This window comes from Aythya fuligula, chromosome 5 (assembly GCF_009819795.1).
Source record: "Aythya fuligula isolate bAytFul2 chromosome 5, bAytFul2.pri, whole genome shotgun sequence".
Taxonomy (NCBI): domain Eukaryota; kingdom Metazoa; phylum Chordata; class Aves; order Anseriformes; family Anatidae; genus Aythya; species Aythya fuligula.
Window position 1 is genome coordinate 40289386 of NC_045563.1, and position 16360 is coordinate 40305745.

General features: G+C 45.1%; 1 long non-coding RNA gene across 1 annotated transcript; it reads right to left on the minus strand.

Moving 5' to 3' along the window:
• Positions 1–7851: 7851 nt before the first annotated feature.
• LOC116489424 lies at positions 7852–15066 on the minus strand. The gene is made up of 3 exons (XR_004253294.1): positions 14048–15066; positions 12046–12567; positions 7852–10080 (listed from the first exon to the last, which is right to left on the minus strand). It is a non-coding gene; the product is annotated as an uncharacterized LOC116489424 (long non-coding RNA).
• Positions 15067–16360: the final 1294 nt, after the last annotated feature.

Below are 16360 nucleotides of genomic sequence, written 5' to 3' on the forward strand. Positions count from 1 at the left end.
GGGAATAAAAAAGTAGTTATGCTGTCTTCAGCTCATTCCTCTATCCCCCAACTCATTCCCCTACCTTCTCTAGGCAGCCAAACACAAAAACAATCTTTATGTGTTTTCAGAAGGAATGTGTACCCAAGTAGGCATGAACCACAGCGATGTGGACATGAACTGTACTGTAGTATCCTTGCCCTCCCCTGCAAGAGATTTGAATAATTAAAATGTGGATAAACCACTGCCTGCTCAGAAAAGAGTCTGAGGAACCTGCCATGGGAGAGTAGTGGAGACTTTTAAACCTTTGTCACTCATCCCTGAAAAAAAGCTGGTGTATACTGTGATTAGAAGGAGAAATTTCCTTTCCTTTACTTAAAGGCACACAGTTACAGCTTTGACAATAATTTCTAACGTAAAGAGACAGTAACTTTGTCTTTTAAAGGATTGAAGGTGGTGTGCATTACTGAAGGTGAAAGAGGTTATGAATAAATAAAATTAAAAAAAAAAAAAAAACATAAGATTAAGTAATCTAGAGATTTAAATCTAGAGATGTTCTTGAAGAGAGCTCATAAAGTTAATATAACAGGCACATATTGGTTCCTCTTCATCAGAGGATCTCACATTCTTACAAATTCCATTCCACAGCAAAACTACACTTTGTGAGCTTCATTTTATAGATATGGAGACTTATAATTAATCTCTGATAAAGCTGTCCAATCAGTGAAAGAATGATGATTTGGTGAAAATGGTTGAAATCACCATTTGAAAATGGTGATTTCAAGCTCTCTGGTATACCAGATAAACTTTCCCACCTGTTCCTTCTAAGGGGAGATTCATTTCTCTCTCCACAGGTTCTGAAGGTTGGAAGGAATGTCCCTGAAATGGTAAGCTGGCCTTTTACATTCCTAAGTGGCTCTTTTGAACTTATCTATTGTTTATTTATGCTGAGGAATACTCAGATTTAAAGAATTTATTGTGAAATCCATTCTGAATTTAAACATGGCACATACAGGTATCTTGTGATATTGTGATGGCATGAGAGACACATCAGCTTCTGACAAGCTCATCTAGGGGATTGAGGAGGACATGAGGTTATCCCTTTTCTAAATTATTCGACATCTGGGTTTCTCCTTCTACAGTGTTTTGACACAAGTTAATTGCCAGCTTCATTCATGTGAGTGGATGCTTTTAAACAGAGCACTGCAAGAAGTCATGTGCTTCTTCTTCTTAAAGAACCAGAGTACCCTATACCATTTCCAAATTGACACCCCTGCTTGGTTTTGCTATCAGTATCAGTAAATATATATATTTAGCTTCACTTGACCTCTTGAAGCTTCATCCGTCATGCCAGAGAGTAAGGACGTCACACTAGATGTAAAGGACATTGAAGAAAAGGAATTGTTTAATACATTAGAATGAGCGTTGAGTAATCAAAATATAAACCTTTAGTAAAAATAGTAAAATAGAAGTAATTTCAGATGAGCAGATTACTTCTGGCAGTTTTGTTTTTTGGTTCTGTGTTCTCATCAACTTTTTAAACCACTCCATTTCAAATATCCACAGAACTCACAAATAAGACAGCAGATCCAATACTTTATCAATGCTTACAGCCAGAGAAATGAAAAAGCTCTGATTTAAATGGTAAGGCTGGCCATCCTTCAAGCTATCATTCTTTTAAATCCCCATGCTCCAGCAATTTGCTCTGAGACTTGCAACTCATCTGATTCCCACTTCTGAGAACAAAATTCTCCGAAATAAGTAGATAACCTTCACTGGCTATGATTTATGACAGTACTTTGATTAGCAGGTGATCCTTCTACTGAAGTCAAGTGAAGTAGTTATTCTATTTTACTGTATTGCTGTTCAGGTATTGTTGACAACTGAATTTTTTGTCATGCTAAGCAACATAACACCGGAGATTGGGTAGTTGGAAACAATAACTCTCTTGGGGAAAAAAAAAATTAAAAATGATGTTCTGGTCACTTTATACATGGCAGGTCTCCAAGTACATGCTGAATTGCAAAAATATCACACATTCAAAAAGAATATTTATGTGCCCCTTCCTCACAACATGTGCGTTATTTTTCTCCCATGTCACAAAAACTGTAGCCACAATTTACAAGTATATGCACAATCAAATTGCTATTGATTTAGCAATGCCTTTCTTGATGTCCCTTGCCTTAACCTCATTTATAAAGCTGTTTTGCATTATTTCAAACTGTCAATGATTTGTGGCTCATGAATATTCAAATCTAATTTGCACTTACCTTTTTTGCATGCATGCTACTTGTAATATGTCTCATTTGCCCTTTGTTTCATGTTTAATTTGCAGATTGTTTAGTGAAGTAAACTCTGTTTTTAAAGTAACAGCATCTATTTATACACAAGTGGTCCAATTCTCACCTTAGTACAGTTTTATATCACTGTAACTCCATTAACTTCAACGGAGTTTCTCCTGCTTAAGTAAAGAGAAGAAAAATGAGGCCCAAGAACTCATTCTGGCTGTTTTCCATCTGCTCCCAATTTCACATCAACATCATTTAGCATGTTCCATTGGAATAATAATATTGTTATTTTAGTATTTATTCAGAAAGAAATATCAAGAGTAAACCTCTCATCTTAATATTTCAAGCTCTAGGACAGTTCAGATCTTCAGATCTGAGTAAAAACTAAGAATTCATTGTACTGACTTATTAGTATTCACTGATAACACAGTACTTTATTACCAGAGAATAAAATACATATATTTCTTTGGCTTATTTCTGTGGCTAAGGTAAATTCAGCAGAATAACCCTAAGTTTAAGAATGCTGATATAATAATATACCATTTCCCAGATAAATAAATAAATAAACAAATAAATAAACTATCTAGAAGTGTGATACCTGGAGCACAGTGTGTCCCAAATCTAGCTCTTGTGTAAAAATAATAAATAAATAAATAAATAAATAAATAAATAAATAAAATCAGTTGAGCTGCTAGGTGCCCATGGAAAGCAGGGCCAAGATCCTTATATGGTTTTGTTTGCTTGTTTGTTTGTTTGTTTTTCCCCATTTATGGAGGATTATATAATCAAAGCAATGCCTTTCTCAAATACTAAGGATCTTGCTAGATGTTTATTTCTGGAACAAACAGTTACTGTGAACATATTGGCTGCAGACAGGACCTTCTTCAATGAATGAAGTCTGGAAACAGCAGAAAAAATAAATTCATTTTTGGATCAAACCGTATGATCTCCCTTCAGTCCCCAAAGCTGTTTTTCAGAGGAAGCGACCTGAAGTTCAGCTGGGGGAGGGAAGAAAGGCAATTGATTATTTTCAATAATGTTTGAAAGCTGAAATTAACCTATAGTGACAAAACTGTTTATGTTCCAGGGCTCCTACTGCAACTCTATGAGCAGCTCTGGGGGTTTCAGATGGGTCTTGTTCTGATCATGTTTGTGGCCATAAGTGAACATTAAAGCAAGCAGGATTTTTCTTTGAACAAATATTAGGTGAATGTATTTTCTTTATGATCAAATCCTGCATTATCAAATGGAATGGAGCAGAATCAGACTTTCTATGAATAACTGCACAAAACAAAAGCATGCATACACAGGCAGGAATATATGTTGTGCACTTTTATTATTCATTTAGTCTCCTGTTTAATAATTTCATCCAACCTATGGGAAATAGAGCAAGTGTGATAAGTGACTAGTGACACATCAAGAACAATGAAATGAAAAGCCCAAATGAACATATTGTAAATGACTTTTAGGCTGGAACTGTTTGCCTAAGCTATTCTTGGTGAATATTTCAAGGTAAAGAGCACTTTCCCTCTGAAGATTCATTGTACTGCCCTGATACGATGTGGGGGTTCCCAACTGGGAATAAGAGATCTGAGTCCAGAAAATAAGACTGCGTTCATCCAAGAGTTCAGGTCAAACGAATACTTTTATCAGCTCTTCCATAAAAGAGAAAAATATTTCAAATGTTTATTTTTAGCTCCTCACATGAATAATAGAAATAAAATGACTTGAGTATTAAATGTGAAACAATTTGTTTTTAAAAAAAATCTCATATATAGGTTAATAATTGTATACAGCTTAGTATGTGGAATGTGTTTGGTTTTTTTCCAAGAACACCAGGATCATGGTTTTAAATGGCATGTCTCAGCTGTTGTGAAGTCCAGGATAAAGCTGTGTCCCCTCCAACACTAAAGAAATAGTATTATCCAGTATGACACATGCCTAGATATGTCTGATTGTGATCATAATATAGCCTTAAGGTAAGAGCACAGGACGACCACTTGTATGTTATTTTTTCAAAGTTGTTTATTTTTATCTACATCAAATAAAAGCTTCTGCTAGAGCTATTTATGCTGATGATCAGTAGGACTATTAGTGATTGTTTATAAATGTATATGAAGTAGTGAGAGACATTTTTTAAATTTAGCATGTACTTAAAAATGCAGCATATTAGTACATTGTCACATGATCATGTTTCATCACTGAAAATATATATATATATATTCATATTGAAAAACATGGGAAAGGAATGTACTGCTATAACACAAGAAATACTCAAATAGCATCAACAAAAATCTGAGCTGTGAATCATCGAAGTATGAATTAAAGAACTGGTCTCTTGTGCAGAAGACTTACTGCAAGGGTTGTGCTTGTCCACGTTTACCCTCAGTAGGAGCAGCAAAGCCAAGTACTTTGCAAAATCACTTGGCAGAGCCTTGTCCTGCATCCTTCATTCAGGTGGTTCTCCTGCAGTCTGCAGGACTTAGGCCTGAGGATATTGAAGGCTATCAGCATTGAAAGCACTGCAGAGATTCATGGCCTAGAGTTGATTTTCTTTGAACTTTTTTGTTCCCTCTGCAGGTGAGACCTATAGAGTGATGGGCAGCCCTTCTAATGACTGGGGATTTAAAACAGTAATGTGGCAGTATCTTCTTTTGGACCTTGGACCCTTGGACCTTTTGTTGTATAGTCACATGCCACAGGACAATTTCCTTTCTGACATCCTGACAGTAAGTCAGTAGTGATACAGCACAGATGAGTTTTGCTCTTTGACTTTATTGGCTAACTGTGATGGGGAAAAATGTGGTGTGTGGAAGTATGTAAACACATTAAGATGGTTAGGCGTACACTTTAGACTTAGGACGTGTTGTTTGGAGTTAAGAGCCTTCTCTGCCTTTTAACACCGATACAAGAAGAATATCCCTCTAATTCACTGTGACTACAGATACCCAGATTCTTTTGTTCTAACATGGAAAACATGGTGATGTCTGAGAACTTGCTAAGCCTGCATCTTGTTCTTCTGCTTCCCTTTCATTGATCCTGTGTGACCATTTTCTCTTGTGAGAAATGGATCCTCCCATTCTCTTGCAGTGTAATTGTGAATCATCCCGCTCAACCTGCAAGATTCAAGTGGAAGAGTAAGATTTTCAAACGGTGAACATGGAAGAAAAAGTAAAATTGGAACCATCATGGAGGGTTCACCTTCATAAAATAATTCGTATTAACTAATGTATGCTTCTTTGCTTACCTTATACCTGTGTTTCATTGCCTTGCATTAGTGAAGTATTAATTTAGCAGGAGAGATGAAAGGAGCCAAAGAGATGACAGCAGGCATGTGTGAGAAAGAAGTCAAGTGTAGGTCTGTAATGGTGGGCAGCTGAAAAGCATTTCCAACATGCATTTTGTAAATGTGAAGAGAGTGTAATGGAGTGCATAGAGAGGAGCTGGAGGTGTGGTGTCTTTTCTGCTGCCTCATCAGTGATTGTGTACTGAGTATCTTCTGATAATATACAGGAAGGGTTAAGCCTCAGAGCCCACTGTAACATATCTGATCTTCTTCTGTACCTTTGACCATTTGCAGGGAGGGGTTAAACTAAAACCCCTTAAACTAAAATGTTTCCTGCTTGGGGGGTATATGTATGTTCTTCTTTTTAGACCTAAGGCTTCTTAGGGGAAATCCTGTATCCAAGGGCTGTTTTGAGAGCTGGGAGTACTGCACTAAACCTCTGGGGCAAATGTTTGCATTGAATCGTTGAAAGAATCTGAGATTGGCAACGCCACCCTGCCCCTTGGCTAATGAGCCTTCCCCGAGAGATATCAAGTACAATTACCTTTCAGGGAATAACAACATACCAAAGAACCATGGACCCTGCAGAGAAAAACGAAATACACATTCGTAGATAGAAACAGCTATGAATCAGCATTAATTATCCAATAGAGGGAAAAGGGTTGCAATAAGTCTCGGTTCCTGACTCACACCATAGATCACAGCCAATGTGGGCTACTTAGAGAAAAAACATTTGCAAAGTTCAGCCTGCCCTAGCCCCCTCCCCTCACACGTTCGCTTCTTCTCTCGAGTCGCGGTTGGGGGCTCCGCTCCTGGGACGACTTTCCCGACCTCCAGTTTGGCGACGGCTGCGAGAGGCACTAGGGGGGTCTGGTGGCGGCGAGGGAGGCGTCCGACGCCAGCGGGACGGTTGAGCTGATGCTAAGGTTGAAGCCAGGTTCCCCCTGTGCCGACGGGGCCGGAGACACCCAGCTGCCCTCGGAAGTCCTGGGAGGAGGTCTGGCAGCCTGCCTTTGGCTTCCCAGCTGGGGGGACCACGTCCCCCCACGGCTCGCTGTCCGGCACATGCAGCAAGGGGGGAGAGTCCCGGACTGTTGGCTTTTATTATGCACATACCTAGGAAGGAGAAGGCGGGGGAGGGTAGGTGTGGAGGGTGAGGGGTGCACATATTTGGGTTCGAACGATTGGAAAAACATGTGAAACCGCATGTCCAGAGCCAGCACGACTCAAGGATGCTCCTGCGGCTCCCCGGGCGTGTGCCTTTTGTGCCGGGGCACATCCTCCTGGTGCGGCCCTGCTCCGCCTGCAGCCAGCTCTGCGCGGAGCCTTACGCGGAGCCCTGCGCGGAGCCGGCGGAGATTGCCTTGCGCGGCCCGGGGCCCCCGCCGCAAACTCTTCGGACGTGAAACCACCCCGGAGAAGGGCCGGCTGCTTTGCTGAAACGAGGCGCACATATATTGAGTTTGTCAGGGATCATAAAATGTGAATTGATTATTCAAACAGCCATTGATTATAAAAGAATGCTTACTGCAGCAATGGGAAAGGTTAAAAGGAAATTGACCCTCTGCGTACGTGACATAAGTCATTAGGTAAATGAGATATTCATACGGGGTATAATCAAGGTCATGCTAATTTTATTTGCGGTGTTCCACTCGAGTCTCGAGCTTCGTTTGGGGGCCGCAAATTGTCCCCGGGGGAATCAAAACACCGGGTAGACCCCAGGTGCCGTAAAAATCAAAAATAAAAATAAATAAAAGGGAAAAAAAAAAACGTACATGAAACCCGAGGAGGGCTGCAAATTGCCCCGAAGTCCTGCTGTGGCCGCGGTGGGCCCGAGGCTGAGCCCCCGCCTTGGTGGTGCCCCAGCGGGCGCGGAGGGGCGCGGAGCCCCGCGCAGCATCGGGCCTCCCTGCGGGGGTGCTGGCACCTCGCCGCGGCCGGGCGCCTCCTCGGAGCCGGGGGAAGAGCTGGAAGTGCTGGCGATGTCAAAGATCCTCGCCTCTCCCAGACAGGATGAGAACGTGTAAAAAAATTAGATGTATTTATGCACATATTTATCCCCTCTAATTACAGAAATTAATCCTCTTACTTATGACTAAAAGGTAACGTCTAAGGCGTCCCTTTGATGTTTAACAGCATCGTTTGTGGCTAACATTCCGACTGATTAAGGAATAATTGTTGTTAAATGCTTTACAAGTGGATAGTGTTTAATTGAGAGGTATTCATAATTTTACGGCTTACCACAAAATGAAACGTAATTAAAAACGCAGGAATTTCCAACTGATTTTATTCCAATTATGTTTATTGTTCAGACTAATTATCGCACGAGATGGGGTACTTTTCCCCAGCCCTACACGGCACGCGTCTCCCACATACACCCGGGCGGGTTTTCTTTTCCAGGTACAGGCTTGGGGCGGCTTTCTGCAGCCTCCGCTCCCCCGTTCTCCCCCGCCTCCCATTGTAATTAAATGCTCCAGCCTTTTCTTCCCTCCTCCATGCAACACCTTGGGATGTGAGAAAGTGATGGCAGCTCTCTTCCCTCAGAGATCCAAGTAATTGTAGAAGGGCTGATGAATTTCTTGAAGAAACACTTGCCACACACTGAGGAAACCATCTCCTAGCAGGATTTTACAAACCAAAGTAAACAAAGCACCCCAGGGGCGATTTCCTCCTTTTGCGCAGCTTACTTCTCAATTTACCTCAGAAGCGCTCACAAACACACACAAGAATTACAGCAGAAATCAAAATTGGTCTGGGAAAGATATTCCGGATGGAGACAGGCAGAGAGATGGGAAGTGTTCAAAGCAAGGGACAGTCATTAAAATACCTGCCAAGCGCGCTGGCGTTCCCCAAACCAACCTTGCCTTCTTCCCCTTGAACTCAGAGCTCTGTTCAGCATCTCTTTAAACACATGTATGCCTGGGAAGGAGAAAAAGACAACACCACACACACACACAAGAAACACACACATGGACCCGCACCTCGGGTCCATCTTCCCAACGCCTTTAGAACAACTCCAGCCTCCCGAGCCGGCGGGGAGGTGAAGTTAGGTGGCCAATTTCACTGTTTCCTCGATCGAAGAAAGTTGGGTGTGGAAATGGATCTCTTTATTCCTGACTTTCTCCATCCCTCAGCTGGGCTGTCGGAGAAAATCAGAAAGGGGTGCCTGAGAATGCTCCGACACCAGATAAGCGCGGACAGGGACAGTGCATACCCCTAACAGGGGCTGGGGGACAGGGAGCATATCACGTCTCTTCCTGCTTCCAGCTTGAGCTTTTCCTTTGGGCTCCAGCCCGTTAAGGAAGGAGTATTTATGGCTCCTTTTGTTTCCTCCTGCCCACCAGCACCAAACCTCTGGAGGGTGCGCAGTCCGGGGGCTGCTGCCCTGCGCGGCAGGCTTGCGGCACTCACAGGTGTGCTTTGGCTCGGCTGTGTCTCTCCGTATAGTTTCTCGGGTCTCCGGAAGGGTTTAATCGAGGTGTGATAGTAAAAGAGTGTTTAAATTCTGCTGGGGAAATAAGGGAGGTGGAGGATTCCCTCTTATGGCAAGTTAGGAATAGCCTAAGCTTTCCAAAGGGATGTTTAAATGGGACTTAATGGAGCAATATCTCTACTTTTTTTTTTTTTTTTTTTTTTTTTTTATGCTTCAGCTAGGAGTCCTGAATCCTTTCATTAAACTGACATAGATTTCCAGAGATGGGGAAAAGGAGGGGTAACTGGGGTGGACATTTTATGCAAATGAGCAAATCCGAAATGTATTACAAATCCACTGTAATAAAACTGACAGTTTTGACAGTATTGACAACATAAATATATGTTGGAACACAGCACTTTCAGACACTTAACCGATGAAGCAATAAAAAGATTCGACTACAATATTTCAAATAATCGACATTGATGTTTTGATACATCATTTTTATACCTCGAATCGATCTATCACTCTGTGACCGGTCAATTTTAAGTAAAAATCTGCTGCAATTATTTACGCTATTGCCAATGACGACCTAATAACTGTTTTCAATTAATTACAGCAAAACTAAGCATTATGAGGACTAACCGGCCGTATATTCCATTGTATGGTCCCTTGCATTTCTTGTATGGTGAGCAAACACATATATGTATATTGCATTCTCTTTGTGGGATCAAAAGAAAGACGTACAAAGGCGATCACAATCTTTTAGGGAAGAGAAAAAAAAAAAAATATCTGTCGGAAACACACCATGGGCTCTCATCACGCACTTCTAGAAAAACACACTATAATATTTTGTCAGCTCTTCCCTATGCAATACCAAGCCGGGCTCCTAAGATTTTTTTTTTCCCTTTTCTCTTTAGGCTGCGCGCTGATTCCCACTTCAAACAATGGGCCGAACAGCGCTTTTAAAAAAGGGAGATTCGTGCTTGGAGTGATCGCATGTGTTATGAGAGTCGCCGTAACATTTCAAAGGAGATAGAAGGATATTGTTCTCTCCGGACCGAGAACTCCAGTGTCAAAACGAGAGCGCTCCTCTTCTGGAGTTTTATAGGCAGCTGGAGAACAAAAGTGAATATTTTGAGAGCTGAGCAGAGTTTGGAGGCTTCTCAGATGCTTTGATATTGTACTAAAGCGATTTAGTTTTCCCTAACTCTCCTTTCTGTTACGACGTCACATTGCAAAAACTGATTTTTTTTACTACTATTTTATTATTTTTTAATGCTTCAAGCTCCTCCGAACAAAAGAAAACTAGATTTTTAACTACCCTGCTAGAAGCAGTCTTACTGGGAAACCCTGACAGGTATTTTTGTCCTTCTACTTTACGAAGGAAATACACACGCTGGCTGTTTATGATCTTCACTTTCCCAAACCTCCCAGCCCACGCCACAGAAGCAGCCCGGTTCTCCTTCCACGCTAACGCTCCGCACCCCCCCGCGCGTGGGTTATTCAGGGATAACGCAGGACGGGAGGAGGGGGGCGGACATTTGGGTTCCCCTTCTCCCCCCGGCCTCCCCCCGCCGGGTGAGTGAGAGGACCTCAGGGGCAAGCTACCACGGCCACATGGGACCTGGAGGCACGGACCCGGGGGACGGTGGCTCTGCTCTGTGCCCCGCGCCAGGGATGCGCGCCCCTCCGCGCCCCCGGCAGCGGCCCTGCGAGGGGCTGCGCGGCGCGGCGGGAGCGCGCTGGAGCCCCGCCAGATAGCGCTAGAGGGCTGCCGATGGCACGGCCGCGCCGCCGCCGGGGGCTGGGATGGCCCCGGGGCGTCCCGCAAGTGCCGGGTCGGAGCCCCGCGGCCCGGCCCGGGGGGGGGGATCAGGGGCTGGGGAGGGGGGGAGCGAGCCCCGAGCTCCGGTGGTGCTCGGAGGAGCTTTGAAAGAGGAGGGGGAGGGCTGCAAGGGAAGTTTACAGGTAAGTAAATGAACCTCTTCCTAATCCCGCTCCCAAAGATCGGTGGAGGTCAAGCAGAGTTCACCACGATCGGCTACCACTGACTTTCGGGCCAGGAGGCATTTCTAAAACCGGCCGGGTTGTGGGAGAGCCCCGTCCCGCAGCGGCGGGCGAGGGGCGCGGGGAGAGCAGCTCAGGGAGCCCCGCCGCCCGCTGGGGCCGTGCTGGCAGGGGGCGCCCGGGGCGGCCCCCCCAAAGCCCGGCGGCTACGGGACGCCGGAGGGAAGCGAAGTGGGCTGGGACGAGGAAAAAAGTGACCCAAGTTGTGAGAGGCCGCCCGTCTAGGCGAGGTGAAGCGTGGCAAGGAACGATTTCGGAGGTAGGAGTTTGATCTGTGGAATAATGCTGGTTATAAAACTGCAAAGGTGCTATTTGCACCCCACGCATCGCCTTGGGAGCAGAGCAGAAAGAAAAAAAGCCCGTGGATTTTACCACGGGGTCACGGTTATGTAGTAACCCTGGAGACGCATTTTAACACGCGGATTGCTTTCTTCATTAAATATGACACATTTCCTAGAACGACAGCCCAAGACAAAACGCCAGGATAAACACTCCAAATTATTCGTCCTGGTCCGCAGAAGCCTTAGCCTGTCCATTGTGAGGTCTGCCTGTAAATGTCGACTACGTCTTTCCGAAGACATGGCATCGCCCCAAAATACTTGAACTCGAGGCACAAACAAACAAACATTGAATAAAGTTACAAACAAGATTAAGGTTCAAGTTATTTGTCCCTGCAGCAAGGCGTCAATTGTTCTAACAGATGTAGGGATGCTAAGAGGATTTAAACCACGCGAATTTAATAAACCAGATTAGCAATAGGTGCTTTCCACAAATGCTGGGAACCGTGAAGTAAATCTCCCCTAAATTATCTATTAGAGCACAGCATTGCTTGCAAGGAGTGCAGAAAAATTCCGAGGGGTGCAAGCGGATTTCGTGCAAGCACAGCTCGTTTCCCCTCCCAAACTTTGTATTTGCATTAAATCTCCCGCTACACACACTGCGCACACACTCACACAAAACAGCGGCTTAACATACCCGGTGGAATATACTTTCGAAATCTGAAATATTACCTGTTGTGCCATCGTCCACTTTTGCAAGGCTGTGGAAAAAGAGAGAGAGAGGGAGCAAGCGAGCGAGAGAGGCATGTCTCAAAGCCAGCAAAGGACTAAGATGCCACACTTCGGAAAGGCTGATTGAAAACAGACTCTTCTTAAGTTTTAGAGGATTTCTCTCTCACTCCCTGCAAGGGCTAAGAAGCCGATTTGGGAGTTTGAAGGGAATAGGTTTCAGCGTCCATATTTGTTCTGGTGCACTTGTAAAATGCGATTTGAAGAGGATCTTTAGCCCTCTGATTGTCTTTGTATTGTTTTTCTTGAAACGGATCTTTTGCCCTTAATGAATCCCCACACAGCTGGACAGCTCCTTCTCGGACACTGAGAGCGCTAACCCCAAACTGACCCCAATTTGACACCACAAGATGAAATTTTACCGCCTGTTAAAACCATTTCCAGCCTCGGCAAAAGGAGCTGGCTGTTGACTGAGATGCACTTCCATACCGGACACCTCATTTCTCTTTGGACTTTTGAGCTGATCTAAAAAAAAAAAAAAAAAAAAAAAAAAAAGTAAAGAAAAAAAACACCACCCCATCGACTCTTCTCATCTCTTACACTTTTCCTGGAAAACAGCCTTTGCTGTGAAAATGATGCACGAGAAATGGAAATCAGCCAATTTAATTTTCCCGAATTACTGAGTTTAAAAGAAAATATGTCACACGGCTGAAAATAAAATTAGAAAGAAAGAAAAAAAAAAAAAGTAAATAATAAATGACCTAAGACTGTAGAAGCCTCCACCCCCTGCACGCACGTATCCCATTTTCCTCTGAGTTCTTAACAGCATCTTTGTTAATAGCTGAGTACTTTCACTTAAGGGCGCTAAATTGAGATTCCTCTTTAATGGCTAAACTTTAGCGCTTTATAAACCACGTTCTCTGTGTGCATTAATCCACTGGGATAGTGAAGAGGAAAAAGGCTTCAACTCTTTTCACGAAAAAAAAAAAAAAAGACACAAGAGGAACATGAAAGCCCCTCATTTACCATATGAAATTTCACTTTCTATCAAGTTAAAATCATTTTTAAAAGTTGGTCCCTGTCCCAGATTACACACATGCACAGCAGGGCGAGTCAATGCAGGGGGTTAATTAGTTTAGGGAAGAAAAAAAAATGAAAAGTGAAAGGAGCAGCATTGAACACTACAAAAATCTTTGGCTACTTTTTTTTGCAGCTTTGATTTTAGGTTGCTTTCTCTAACAATCCCTTACGCAAGAGAACCAAGATCTACAGGCGCTCCTGTTAAAAGCAGAATTACGAAAAGAAAAACGAGTCTAAAATTACGTCCTGAGCAATGAAGTACCTTCTCCTATGGTAGCCAAGTCGTGGAAAAAACTTCGTTTTGAGAAGAAAACTGATGAATTTCTCCACAGCTTGCGGTCTGAACAAATACAGGGAGCCTTCAGTGGAACTAGATTACTTTTGCAACGGCCACGTTACAAGGAAAGAGCTCTTCTTTAGTGATACCGAAACTGTTTGAAATGAGACACACTTGTACAGCTCAGGAGGCAAGGCTCTGGGTTTGCACTGCCTCGGTTAAAAAATAAGATTGGAAACTACAAATATTTAAAATATGTCCTCGAAGCTGGCTGCATGGGCTTTATCACAATGAAATGATTCCTCAGAAGTTTAGAAATCTGGCTTCTTCAGGGCTGGGGGGTGAGGGGTGGAAGAAGGATATGAAGAAAAAAAAATAGCATTCACTGATGACTAGATCTCTTTAAAAATCTGTAGAAAACTACAGCTGTAAAAGTAGGAAAGGATTTGCATAACCTACTGCTCTGTAGGTCTCCGCGCACCCAAAGGATTAGCCAAGCATTCATTACCATGAATATCTTGAATTACGTTACCGATTTATACGACAGAGTATAAATACTGCACAAGAAGACTGGTTTTTTTCCTTGCGAAATGAATCGACTTAACCACTGCTTGAAAGAGATCTACATACTAAGGCTTTTTTACTCACCTCTCGTTACAGTCCCGGAAAGTCAGTCACATCAATTCGGTTGCTCTTAGGACTAGCTTTAATCTTGGAAGAGATCCTCTAGGAAAAGACAAACGGGTCTGCTCTCCGGCTTCTGGCGGGCTTTAAAGCAGTACAACTCTGTCTAGAAGTAGGAGAGTGACTTTTCTCCTCATTCGCCCCATATCTGTAAATAGAGCCTGCTCTTGCGGGGCTCGGCGCTATCGGAACACGCAGGAATGCCCACTGGCGTTTGTCAGCCCTCCACCCTATCTTTCTTTATATGTGAGGGCTGATTTCCCGCAGACATCATTGTTATGATGGCTCATTTAATCAAACTGTTTAATTGCTCCGGTAATCACTATCATCATCACAGGTACTCAATCATTCATCATTTTGGAGGGGTTTATTGACCTCTGGAGCTCATTCCCTAAGCCTATTAAAATCAGGCCAAATATCTATAACTGCCCCCTGAGTCATTTTCTTAAAGTTTCAAAAAAAAATAAAAATAAAAAATCTTAGAATCACCGTCCTCATCGTGAGCAGCAAAACAAACCAGAACAAACGCTAACTGAGAAAATCACTTTTTTTTTTTTTTTTTTTTAAAGCCATCTATGTATGAGGCCACGTTCACAACTGGGTACATAATCATTGATAAATCCCACTATTAACGGGATAGTCTGTTTTAGATTTATGTGCAGGGGACCGTGAACGAGGGTGGGGGGGTTGGGGAGGACAAAACTGCAGCAATCGATAGTTTGACCATCGCTCCTCCCCTAAACTTCAAGCATCCCCCATGATTGATGATCCCGGGTAGCTTTGGTAATTGACTGTTCTGAGGTAAGGCATGTTTCAGCTCCAGCAAAGCGATTGGGCGAGGGGAACATACCAAAATTAACGCGCGCGCGTGTGTGTGTGTGTGTGTGTGCGCGTTTGGAAAAGTTCATTTGGTGCTCAGGGGTGGGGGGGGTGCAGCATCTCGCTTAATTTGCTAAATACCCTACTGTAATTAGCACTACCATTAGAAGGCATTACCGAGCTAATACTTCAGCATACATTCCACAAGCGCGACGTCGATATACAGCGAAGTCCAGAACCGTAACACACGCGAATGCATCGCTCCCCGACGGATCCACTCAGCGAGAACATGCAACCCCAAATCTACGGAACATCTGGATCCATCCTACAAAAGGCTGAGCGTGACTTTGGTTTTAAAGCCCTTTTCAAAGGCTGGCAGCCTAAGCGCAGAACCAAAAGGGGGTTTCCCCTTCCTCCCCCCTCCCCGCCCCCCTTCCTTCCACCCCCCCGCGGCATCCACAGCGGGCTTGGGCGCAGCGATCGCTTGGCGAGGAGCGGTGCCAGCCCCGGGCTGAGCGAGGCGCGCTCCCCGCGCCCCGGATCGGGACTTTTTGCCCGGCCCCGGGAGCGCAAAGGGGCCGGCTGGCCGCGGAGCTGCGCGGAGCTCGCCGAGCCGGCCGGCGGCCGGGGGAACACCAACTTTGCGCGGCCCCCCCTTCCCCGGCAGCCCTCCGTGCCCTCGGCCCCGCATACCGTTCTCGGCAGCGGCGATAGCCGGCGAGTTAAATAAATAATTCAGAGCGTAAATCAGCCGCTAAAACACCGCGGTTAATCGCAAGGTATTTCGTCGCTAAAAACAACCTAGCGCGAACCAACCCGGGGCCGGGCTTCTGTGGCACTTTTCCTCCGGCTCTCGGCAGTTTTCCCCTGCCTCTCCCCCCTCTCGCACACACGCACTCTCCCCGTCCTACCTCCCTCCCTCCCTCCCTCCCTCCCTCGCTCCCTCCCTCCCTCCTCCCTCCTCCCTCGCTCGCTCCCTCCCTCCCTCCGCCCGCTCTCCTTCCTACACGCCTCGCTTCGCTCGGGGCAGGGGCTGCTGCGCGGCTCCCCCCGCGCGGCGCTGCAGCCGCCCTGCCGGCGCGCTGCGCATCAGCGGCGCTCTGCCGGCCGGGGCGCCCCGACACCGACACCGGCACCCGCACCGCCCCGGCCCCGCCGCCGCCGCCGCCGCCGCCCCGCTCCCCGCCGCCGCTCCCCGCCGCCGCCGCTCCCCGCCGCCGCCGCCGCGCTGCAGGACTGGCTATGGCCACCGCCACTTCCGGGTTCCGTCACTTCATTCTCCCGCCGATCGGCGCCGCGAAACTGAGCCGCTTCTATAAGGCAGCCCGCAGCCAACCTGCCAGCGCTTACTGACACTCACTCATCTCAGAGAGAGAGGGAGAGAGGGAGGCAAAATACCCACCGGCAGGAGGAGGAAAAAAAAAAAAAAAAAAAAAAAAGAGAGAGAGAGAGGAGAGG